Source organism: Taudactylus pleione, unplaced genomic scaffold (genome assembly GCF_031769625.1).
Source record: "Taudactylus pleione unplaced genomic scaffold, aTauple2 ptg000909l, whole genome shotgun sequence".
In the NCBI taxonomy this organism is placed as follows: Eukaryota; Metazoa; Chordata; class Amphibia; order Anura; family Myobatrachidae; genus Taudactylus; species Taudactylus pleione.
This window is the reverse complement of record NW_028285310.1, coordinates 908,997-919,594: the sequence shown is the minus strand read 5'-3', so window position 1 is coordinate 919,594 and position 10,598 is coordinate 908,997. Positions and strand designations below refer to the sequence as shown.

At 45.3% G+C, this 10,598-nt stretch overlaps 1 long non-coding RNA gene across 1 annotated transcript in view; it reads right to left on the bottom strand.

Annotated features, from left to right (window-relative positions):
• Nucleotides 1-451: 451 nt before the first annotated feature.
• The window catches only part of LOC148473830 (uncharacterized), a 38,710-nt gene continuing 28,563 nt past the window's right edge, over nucleotides 452-10,598 (bottom strand). The window contains exons 3-4 of the long non-coding RNA XR_015872946.1: nucleotides 2,369-2,475; nucleotides 452-1,813 (exon numbers count right to left, since the gene is read on the bottom strand). This is a non-coding gene — a long non-coding RNA (uncharacterized LOC148473830). The remainder of the gene's footprint in view (nucleotides 1,814-2,368; nucleotides 2,476-10,598) is intronic.

Genomic DNA, 10,598 nt, shown 5'->3' with positions numbered 1-10,598 from the left:
TGCAGCAATTCTACTAGCTGCTGACTGCCGGTCTAGGCACCCTACAAGTCAAATGCAGATGCCGTGGGGCAGCAACTATATTGCCCCTGGGGACCTGCATCCTGGGAGTCAGCACCGCTTGCACACACCTAGATGCGCCCTGGCTGGTAAAACCACCAGAAGCCAGCAGTTTAACACAAACAACACATGGTAAATTTCCCCTTTTCTACATTTAATAAAATTTGGATCTTATTAAATCCATTTCTGAAGACTTAGAAATTGTGCCCATTCCTAATATTATTATGAACAAACAAATACATTTATTTATTTTTTAAACCCATGTGTGTAACCAAAAACACAATCAGTAACTGGAGCTGCTTCATTTTGTACAAAATATTCAGTATAGCTGATGAATTAAGGTCATATCTAAATATTGATTTAAATAAATAATGATTTTTAAATCTTTGGCAATCTTAGAAAAAAAATTAATATGGTGGTAAAAAAAAAACATAAAAGCCCTATAACACGGGAAATCTAAATTTATCTAGTTAGTTTTTCATACTCTTATCTGTTTCTTAAACCTCTTGCATCACCATTTTACCCCACGCATCCAGCAAGTGTATCTAACTTCTTTTATTATAGTTGAGTGACAGCATAAAAACGGAGCACTTAGTATGACAAAATTTGAAATGTGCTTAATTTAGATACTTTATAATAAGGTTTCCCATTATTTTATCATAGTTGTGAGACAATTTATGTAAAATTATTCTAAAGTGCAAAAGAACCCTACAGAGAACATTACATCCTTTGATATGTACCAGTGACAGAAGGTTAAAGGAGATGGAAGAGCAGAAAAGGAAGAAACTGTCCTGTACTTTGGTTACAGACTGTGACAATTTATGCTATGGAAAATGTAATATTGTATTTATTTTATATATCTATGGATGAGTTGGTGTAATATATTCTCCCAATTATGCTATATAACAATATAAATCAATGGTATTAATTGTCAAAGTTATACATTTTAATAATACTCTACAATAAATATTTACATGGGTAAAGTTAATAATATGGTATACTACAGTAGTGTCACCCATTGGGTCTTAGCTCGACTTATCATGTCCAGCGGTGCCACCTCAGGGTCATCCATGGCAACTAGAGATGTGCGCTGACCCCCGTGTTTTGGATCTGGATCTCCCATGGTTTTGGATCTGGATTGGTTTTGCCAAAACCTCACCTCCGTCTTTTGTTTTTCGGTTTTGGTTTTGGATCTGGATTTTTTCTTAAAAATCATACAAATAGCTAGAATCACATAAAATTGGCCTGTTTTTGTTCCTACAGTATTATTAACCTCAATAACATTTATTTCCACTCGTTTCCAGTCAATTTTGACCACCTCACAGCTCACTATATTGTTTTCATCCAGTTATGCCCAAAAATTGTACCAAGCTAGCTGGCTGACTGAGTTAAGCGGCAGCAGTGGGAAGCAGCACAAACACATGGCAGTTCAACTTCCAACATGGTACATCAGGAAACAAGTGTTTTTATTATTCAAGAGAGGCCTGAGGGAGTTGGAGTAGTTGAAGGCAGGGCAGGGACAGGAAGGGTTGATTGGTAGTAAATTTAATTTCATTTGTTGATTCCGAAGAAAGTTTATGAGGGAGAAGAGGAGGAGGCATTTACAAAAAAATATTTGACACATTCACATCAGTCCTTGCCCTAGAAGAATCCTTGAGCACCATGCCTGCTACTGCTGGGAGTGGATTTTCTCATCCCAAAAGGGGACCAGGAAGACTTCTCCTAGTGCTTTCCACATAAAAAAGCATTTCCCAAACTGTACAGGGACATTAAAAAAAACATAGTTAGTTAGTGGCCTCAAAGTGCCACTTAACCAGCACAGTTATGTGGACAAGCATAAGATCTATGATTTAAGGCAGGGGTAGCCAACCTTGTCCTCGAGCGCTACCAACAGTGCATATTTTCCTGGTCTCCTCACAGAATCAGGATTTTAAAAAATAATTAAATGTGTTGGTGAGTAATGAATACACCTGTGCACTTTCTAGGTGGTCTTGAAAACTTGAATTGTTAGTAGCTCTCAAGGACCGAGGTTGGCTACCCCTGATTTAAGGCCTTCTGTGGCTAGGAGTGGATTTTCATCCCAGAAGAGGACCAGGAAGAGTGCTTTCCACAAACAATTGACTTAAATAATCCTTTGCAAACCTTCTTTAAAAGCATTTCCCAACATGTACAGGGACATTAAATAAAATAGAGTTAGTTAGTGGCCTTCAAACTGCCATTGTTCCCACTGTCCACTTAACCATATCAGATATGTGAACAAGCGGAACAGAGCATTAAATGCAACATTTCAGATTTAAGGTTTAAGTCTTACGTTGTGTCTTTCTTGGGAATTCTTGAGTGCCATGCCTGCTTGGTGGCAGTGGATTTTCATCTCAGAAGGGATGAAGACATTGTTTTTTCTTCCCAATAGACACAGATCTGCAGAGAAAGAGATATATGTAAATAACTAATAAAGTTTCTAAAAATTAAAAGTGTTCATGTTGCCCATAGTAACCAATCAGATTGTAGTTATAATTTCTCTATTGCATTCTAAAAAATGATAGACAGGATCTGATTTGTTGCTATGGGCAGTATGAACACTTTTCATATTTAGAAACTTTAGTAAATAAATATACCCCTTGAATGCCCTTACACAAAAAAACTGCCTTTGCTTTACTTGAGCTGCCCACCTTCCAGTGTGTACTCAGAAAGAGTTTTCAGCACAGCCGGGAACCTTGTCAGTGATTGGACTTAGACTACTTCCCCAAAATGTGGAAAAGATGAAGTCCATCAAAATGAACTACAAATTCTATGAGAAAGACCTTTACCATCAATTACGTGCAAAAATTACAGAGGCACCTGTAATGGTGGATTCCAGCGGGACAGATTAATATTGTGTGAAGAATCACCCAAGCCTATATCATCATCCCATCCTGTATTGTGTTTAAAATTAAATTACAGCTGTGCTCCCTGTTAGATTGGGGATTCATTGTCCACTTTAGTGGATGTGAGCTCTATTTTAGTCCATATCATCACCACACCACCTACACATCTTCTGACTTGGGCTACAGGAGGAGCAGCTGCACTCTGGAATATGGTTGCATGGAGTTGCCCCTCTGACTCACTGAAAGTCAGGTAGAGGGGTAGGGAAAAAAACACATTGATTGATTGAATTAAATTTTTGGGGGCACTTGGGAGGGAGAGCTCCCGAAAGAGGCACCACCCTCTTGATAAATGACACAGGAAGCACCCCTGGCACACACAAAAAAAACCAGATTGATTGTTTTAATTAATTTTTGGGGGGCACTTGGGAGGGAGAGCAACCGAACGAGGCACCAGCCTCTTGATAAATGACACAGGCAGCACCCCTGACACACACAAAAAAAACAGATTGATTGATTGAATACATTTTTGGGGGGCACTTGGTGGGGGAGAGGACCCCTGAATTAGGCAGCAGCCTTTTGATAAATGATACAGGCAACACCCCTAGTGCAGCTACATTGCGGATAAGTGCAGATTGTTAACACGCACACACAGGGAAAAACTTCTTTTTATTTGAATTTTTGGGGGGAACTTGGGAAGGGGAGAGGACCCCTGAATTAGGCAGCAGCTCTTTGATAAATGACACAGGCAGCACACCTGTGCACATTTGTTGCTGATAAGAGTGGCTAACAGGCGCACACACACAAAAAAAAATGTTTTCACTTTTTTCACACTGGTGGGGGGAAGCCCCCCTGAACGAGGCAGCAGCCCTTGATACATGACTCAGGCAGCACCCATGCACACCTACCATATGAAATAAAAATATATATTTTTAATTTTTTCACACTGGGGGTGAAGAGCACCCCTGATGGACAGAGCACCCCCTGGACAACACATCAGAGCAGCCAGCCAGCCCCTATGGACAGGACAACAGCCAGCCCCTATTTAGATAATATAGTTAATGGACAACAGCCAGTCCCTATTTAGATAAAATAGATAATGGACAACAGCCAGCCCCTATTTAGATAAAATAGATAATGGACAACAGCCAGCCAGCCCCTATGGACAGGACAACTCAATACAGCCAGCCAGCCCCTATTTGAACAACAGCCAGCCCCTATGGACATTAAAAGCAGCCAGCCCCTGAGTGACAACACAACTGTATGCACAGCAAAGCAGCACAGCTCCCAGCTCCCTCCCTCTTCACTCTCCACAGCTGGAATGAAAATAGCGGCGATCGTGGGACCTTTTATACAATCCAAAACCCGCGACAATCTGACAACGGGATGATGATGTTTTGCCTCGTTTTGAGATCCGAGTCAAACGGGAAACCCCAGCCGTCTCAGATCTGACACGTATCCCCTAAGTTCGGGTAGGTTCGGATCTCTGAAATCTTAACCCACTCATCTCTAATGGCAACCCTGAAACACTGCATCTCAATTGTAAACAAACAGTCTAGCTGCATGGGCACGGCAATGTTGGATTCTGGGCCTGATTCAGACCCGCTCATAAGCGTCCGCATGCTTGCTCTGAGCGATGGTCACACAACTGCGCATGCGTATGGTTCGCAATGCGAGTGCGCAAACCAGTCATTGCGGTCGGAAATCATGCGCTCGTAAAACACAGAGGGGCTGCTATTTTGAGTGATAGAATGTGCCGTTTGTGGGTGGTAACAGGGGAAGGTGCTTGAAAATGGGGGAGTGGTTGTGCGAACGCAGGCGTGCCCAACGGTCAAAACGGCATTTAATGGGAGTGCATAATTAGTAAAGGAGCGTCATCGATCACGTCACTTGGTTGTCTTTTAGCCTGAACTGCTCGCAGTGATTACGGGAAGTAATTCCTACCTCAAGTGCTTCGACCAGTTCAGATGCCGTTCGATGTTCCCGATTAATCTAATAAAAACAGGAGATGACGTGATTTGCTAACGGCAAATGGGCGTCTTGAAAAAATAGCAAGCACATTTAGCGGATGCTCGCACAGACATAGAGGCGCCCTCACACCGCAAAGAGCGAGCGCTCAATTTAAATATCCGGCCCCTTTTTGAAAGCGAGCGGCCGCAAATAGCATCCAGGTCTGAATCAGGCCCTCTCTCATTTGATTCTCAGTCCAACCGGGTTCCAAAAGCTGCACTCACATGATCTGATTATCTAATTGACACTGAGAGCATCCTATTTAAACTAGCTCCACAGACCAACTCATTGCCGGAACAACTCAGTTCATTCCCATGAGTTCCCTGGCTCCAGGCATCAGCTGCTTCCTGCTCCTCCTTTACACTAAGGAGGGAATTCAATTACCCGCAGTAAATTACTGTGGGTAATAACTAGGGGTGAGCGGGTTCGGATTTCTGAAATCCGAACCCCCCCGAGCCCCCCCGATCCGAGGCAGATCCGAGTCAGGCTCGACTTTTCCCGCCTGACTCGGATCTGAAATCGAGGCAAAACGTCATCATCCCGCCTTCCGAGTCTCGCGGGTTTTGGAACCTATATAAGGTACCCACGTCGGCGCCATTTTCTCACTCGGCTGTGGACAGTGAAGAGGGAGGGTGGGAGTTAGGGCTGGCTGGGCTGTGTAGTGTAGTGTAGTGCAGAGTAGTGTTGTGCTATGCTGTGCTGCGCTGTGCTGCTGTTGTCCACTACTTCAAAGTCCATAGGGGCTGGCTGTGTTGTGCTGTGCTGCTGTTGTTAATAGGGGCTGTGTCCACTACTTCAAAGTCCATAGGGGCTGGCTGGACTGTGTTGTGCAGTCAGTTCCCAATAGGGGCTGTGTCCACTCCAAAGTCCTGTGCAGTGTCCCAGTCCTAAAGGGGTGCTGTAGTGTTGTCCAGGGGGTGCTCTGTCCATCAGGGGTGCTCCCCCCAAGTGCTAAAAAAATAATATTTTTTGTGTGTTTGTGAATTGTGTGCGCAGTAGCCGCACGTGCATCAACAAAGTAGTGCGAAGCGTGCGCCTGTGTCATAAGTAAAGGGCCGGCTGGCTTGAACGTTAAAGAGTGCTGTAACCCCCAAAGTACACTCCAGTCCAAACCAAAAAAAAAAATATTTTCTGTGTTTGTGAATTGTGTGCGCAGTAGCCACACATGCATCAACAAAGTAGTGCCAAGCGTGCGCCTGTGTCATAAGTAAAGGGCCGGCTTGCTTGACCGTTAAAGGGTGCTGTAACCCCCAAAGTACACTCCAGTCCAAACCAAAAAAAAAATTATTTTCTGTGTTTGTGAATTGTGTGCGCAGTAGCCGCACGTGCATCAACAAAGTAGTGCGAAGCGTGCGCCTGTGTCATAAGTAAAGGGCCGGTTGGCTTGAACGTTAAAGAGTGCTGCAACCCCCAAAGTACACTCCAGTCCAAACCAAAGAAAAAATTATTTTCTGTGTTTGTGAATTGTGTGCGCAGTAGCCAAACATGCATCAACAAAGTAGTGCCAAGCGTGCGCCTGTGTCATAAGTAAAGGGCCGGCTGGCTTGACCGTTAAAGGGTGCTGTAACCCCCAAAGTACACTCCAGTCCAAACCAAAGAAAAAATTATTTTCTGTGTTTGTGAATTGTGTGCGCAGTAGCCAAACATGCATCAACAAAGTAGTGCCAAGCGTGCGCCTGTGTCATAAGTAAAGGGCTGGCTGGCTTGACCGTTAAAGGGTGCTGTAACCCCCAAAGTACACTCCAGTCCAAACCAAAAAAAAAATTATTTTCTGTGTTTGTGAATTGTGTGCGCAGTAGCCGCACGTGCATCAACAAAGTAGTGCCAAGCGTGCGCCTGTGTCATAAGTAAAGGGCCGGCTGTCTTGACCATTAAAGGGTGCTGTAACCCCCAAAGTACATTCCAGTCCAAACCAAAGAAAAAATTATTTTCTGTGTTTGTGAATTGTGTGCGCAGTAGCTGCACGTGCATCAACAAAGTAGTGCCAAGCGTGCGCCTGTGTCATAAGTAAAGGGCCGGCTGGCTTGACCGTTAAAGGGTGCTGTAACCCCCAAAGTACACTCCAGTCCAAACCAAAAAAATATATATTTTCTGTGTTTGTGAATTGTGTGCGCAGTAGCCGCACGTGCATCAACAAAGTAGTGCCAAGCGTGCGCCTGTGTCATAAGTAAAGTGCCGGCTGGCTTGACCATTAAAGGGTGCTGTAATCCCCAAAGTACATTCCAGTCCAAACCAAAAAAATATATATTTTCTGTGTTTGTGAATTGTGTGCGCAGTAGCCGCACGTGCATCAACTAAGTAGTGCCAAGTGTGCGCCTGTGTCATAAGTAAAGGGCCGGTTGGCTTGACCATTAAAGGGTGCTGTAACCCCCAAAGTACACTCCAGTCCAAACCAAAAAAAAATTATTTTCTGTGTTTGTGAATTGTGTGCGCAGTAGCCGCACGTGCATCAACAAAGTAGTGCCAAGCGTGCGCCTGTGTCATAAGTAAAGGGCCAGCTGGCTTGACCGTTAAAGGGTGCTGTAACCCCCAAAGTACACTCCAGTCCAAACCAAAAAAAAATTATTTTCTGTGTTTGTGAATTGTGTGCGCAGTAGCCGCACGTGCATCAACAAAGTAGTGCCAAGCGTGCGCCTGTGTCATAAGTAAAGGGCCGGCTGGCTTGACCGTTAAAGGGTGCTGTAACCCCCAAAGTACACTCCAGTCCAAACCAAATAAAAAAATAATTTTCTGTGTTTGTGAATTGTGTGCGCAGTAGCCGCACGTGCATCAACAAAGTAGTGCCAAGCGTGCGCCTGTGTCATAAGTAAAGGGCCGGCTGGCATGACCGTTAAAGGGTGCTGTAACCCCAAAAGTACACTCCAGTTCAAACCAAAAAAATAATATTTTTTGTGTGTTTGTGAATTGTGTGCGCAGTAGCCGCTCGTGCATCAACAAACTGGTGCCAAGCGTGCGCCTGTGTCATAAGTAAAGGGCCGGCTGGCTTGAACGTTAAAGGGTGCTGTAACCCCCAAAGTACACTCCTGTCCAAACCAAAAAAAAAATTAATTTCTGTGTTTGTGAATTGTGTGCGCAGTAGCTGCACGTGCATCAACAAAGGAGCAGCGCCAAGCGTGCGCCTGTGTCCCATAAGTAAAGAGCTGGCTGGCTCATTTCTTAAAGGCTGGTGTAACCCACAAAGTGCACTACTCTCCTGCAAAAATAAAGAAATATTTTCTGTGTTTAGCCGCACGTATATAGAGGGCACATACAATCCCAAATGACAAAGTTCAGGAAAATGACCTTGAAAAAAACATTTAAATCAGCTGAAGAGAAATGTAAACTTGCCAATATGCCATTTACGACACGGAGTGGCAAGGAACGGCTAAGGTCGATCCCTAGTATGTTCATGACTAGTGGTTCAGCTTCACATGACGATGGAAGCCCTCCTCCCACTAAAAAAATCAAAAGAGTTAAGCTGGCAAAAGCACAGCGAATAACTGTGCTTTCTAAGAAGATATCACAAATCCCCAAGGAGAGTCCAAGTGTGGTGGTGGTTGCGATGCCTGACCTTCCCAACACTGGATGGGAAGAGGTGGCTCTTTCCATCATTTGCACGCCCCCTGCAAGTGCTGAAAGGAGCACCCACAGTCCACTTGCTGATATGCAAATTGAAGATGTCACTGTTGAAGTACAACAGGATGAGGATACTGGTGTAGCTGGCGCTGAGGAGGAAGTTGGCGAGGAGGATTCTGATGGTGATGTGGTTTGTTTAAATCAGGCTCCGGGGAAGACAGTTGTTGTCCGTGGGATGAAAAAGCCCATCATGGTCATGCCTGGGCAGAAGACCAAACATTCCACCTCTTTGGTCTGGCAATAGTTCTATCCAAATCCGGACAACAACTGTCTTGCCATATGTACCTTATGTAAAGGTGGAATAAGTAGGGGTAGAGACGTTAACCACCTAGGAACATCCTCCCTTATACGGCACCTGCAGCGCGTTCATAATAAGTTACTGTCAAGTTCAGAAACTTTGGCTAAGACCGTAAGCAGTCCAGGGACACCTAAATCCCGTTGTCCTGTTGTATCCAAGCGCCTGCAAACCACACCGTCAACTCCCTCCTCGTCAATTTCCTCCTTAGTCAGGATCGGAAGTAGTCCTGCAGGCCATGTCACTGGCATGACTGACTCTCCTATCCCGGATTCCTCCGGAGGATCCTGCATTGCTACGCCTCCTGCTGCCGCTGCTGCTGTTGCTGCTGCTGGGAGTCGTTCATCATCCCAGAGAGGAAGTAGGAACACCACTACTTTTACTAAACAATTGACACTCCAACAGTCCTTAGCGAGGAGGATGAAGTATGACAGCAGTCATCCTGAAGCAAAACGTATAACTGAGGCCTTGACTGCTATGTTGGTGTTAGACGTGCGTCCGGTATCCGCCATTAGTGCAGTGGGATTTAGACAATTGCTGGAGGTAGTGTGTCCCCGGTTCCAAATCCCGTCTAGATTCCACTTCACTAGGCAGGCGATACCGAGACTATACAGAAACATCAGAAAAAGTGTCCTCAGTGTCCTGAAAAATGCCGTTGTACCCAATGTCCACTTAACCACGGACATGTGGACAAGTGGAACAGGGCAGACTAAGGACTATATGACTGTGACAGCCCACTGGGTAGATGTATCACCTTACTCAGCAACAGCAGCAGCGTCACCAGTCGCAGCATCTCAGAAACGCCAGCTCGATCCAAGGCAGGCTACGCTGTGTATCACCGGTTTCAGTAAGAGGCACACCGCCGACAACCTCTTAGAGAAACTGAGGGAAATCATCGCCCAGTGGCTTACCCCACTTAGACTCTCCTGGGAATTTGTGATATCTGACAACGCCACCAATATTGTGCGGGCATTACATCTGGGCAAATTCCAGCACGTCCCATGTTTTGCTCACACAATAAACTTGGTGGTGCAGAATTTTCTGAAAAGCGACAGGGGGGTGCAGGAGACGCTTTGGGTGGCTCGAAAAATTTCAGGCCACTTTCGCCATTCAGCGACTGCGTGCCGAAGACTGGAGCACCAGCAAACACTCTTGAACCTGCCCCGCCATCACCTGAAGCAAGAGGTTGTGACACACTGGAACTCAACCCTCTATATGCTTCAGAGGATGGAGGAGCAGCAAAAGGCCATTCAAGCCTATACATCCACCTATGACATAGGCAAAGGAGGGGGTATGCACCTGACTCAAGTGCAGTGGAGAATGATTTCCGTGTTGTGCAAGGTTCTCCAGCCCTTCGAACTTGCCACACGTGAAGTCAGTTCAGACACTGCCAGCTTGAGTCAGGTCATTCCCCTCATCAGGCTTTTGCAGAAGCAGCTGGAGAAAGTGAAGGAGGAGCTAAGACGGAGCGATTCCGCTCGGCATGTGGGACTTGTGGATGAAGCCCTTCATTTGCTTTGCCAGGATTCCAGGGTGGTCAATCTGTTGAAATCAGACCACAACATTTTGGCCACCGTGCTCGATCCTAGGTTTAAAGCCTATGTGGTGTCTCTCTTTCCAGCCGACACAAGCCTGCAGAGGTGCAAAGACCTGCTGGTGAACACACTGTCAGCTGAAGTGGAACGTGACACGTCAACAGCTCCTTCTTCATTTTCTCCCGCAACTGGGGCTGCCAGGAAAAAACTTAGGTATCCTAAGCA